The sequence below is a fragment of the Limulus polyphemus genome, unplaced genomic scaffold (genome assembly GCF_000517525.1).
Source record: "Limulus polyphemus unplaced genomic scaffold, Limulus_polyphemus-2.1.2 Scaffold2346, whole genome shotgun sequence".
In the NCBI taxonomy this organism is placed as follows: domain Eukaryota; kingdom Metazoa; phylum Arthropoda; class Merostomata; order Xiphosura; family Limulidae; genus Limulus; species Limulus polyphemus.
Genome location: NW_013667956.1, coordinates 30,938 through 32,000, shown reverse-complemented (window position 1 = coordinate 32,000; position 1,063 = coordinate 30,938).

Here is a 1,063-nt window from a genome sequence, read left to right as displayed (position 1 = left end):
TTTGACAAACCTCCTTTTGGAGCATGCGACTATTTCAAGCCAAAAAATATTAATGCTTCATCAAAAGAATATGGTCTATGTAAAAAACGTTAAATACCATAAGCAGCTGCACTATAACTATATAAGCATAATTTTTTTACAACACAAAAATAGAGGGTTCATGTTCAAAACCACTTTCTACATAGCATTTTCGGAACCTGCGTTTTGTGGATATTTGAAACTATCTGTAGAATATTAGTAAGAATACATTATTTTTCAGCAAGCTTATTCGAACCAGCAAAATTATTATAAGTGTCTTCACATTTAGGTTACTCACACAATCTTTATCTCACGAAATAACTTGCAATCTGCTTTTCTAAAATCTAAAATAAAAACATCAATGGTGTCCCCAGTGGCTCAGCAGTAAATCTGGGGCTTATAACGCCAAAAGTTGAGTTTCGATATCCGTGGTGGGTAAAGCACAGATAGCCCATTGGGTAGCTTTGAGCTTAACAACAAAAGTCATATAAATTTTACACAAATACATTTGTATCATATTATCTTCAGTATCATTAATAAGATTTAAAATAACATCGGTGGCTCAGTGGTAAGTCTGAGGACTTATAACGTTAAAAATCACATTTCGATACGCACGGTAAGCAGTGCACATATAATCCATTGTGAAACTTTGAACTTAACAACAAACAAAGAAACAGACATTCTTAGAAAAAAAACAAACAATTTCCCACAATCTCAAGAAATTTTTCAGTCTGATGCAGTGAAGTTAGATTACCCAAATCAGAATCATTAAAGTTTCTTATGATGATAAGACTATTTCTGTTGGCAGCATAACTAATCTGTCTGTACTTATTCCTATGAATGTCATCAATTTGGTCAGGCGGCTTATAGAAAATCTTAATAAGCATTATTTTTTTCTCTTTCTTTCAGGAAACCTTCAACATAATCACGCTTCACATTTTTTCCAACGTCAATAATGTTATCTCTCTCACGAGGTTTCACCATATTTCCATCAAACAAAATCCTTTCTCCTCTTTTTTTATTAACTTGGTTTCTGCGGACATCC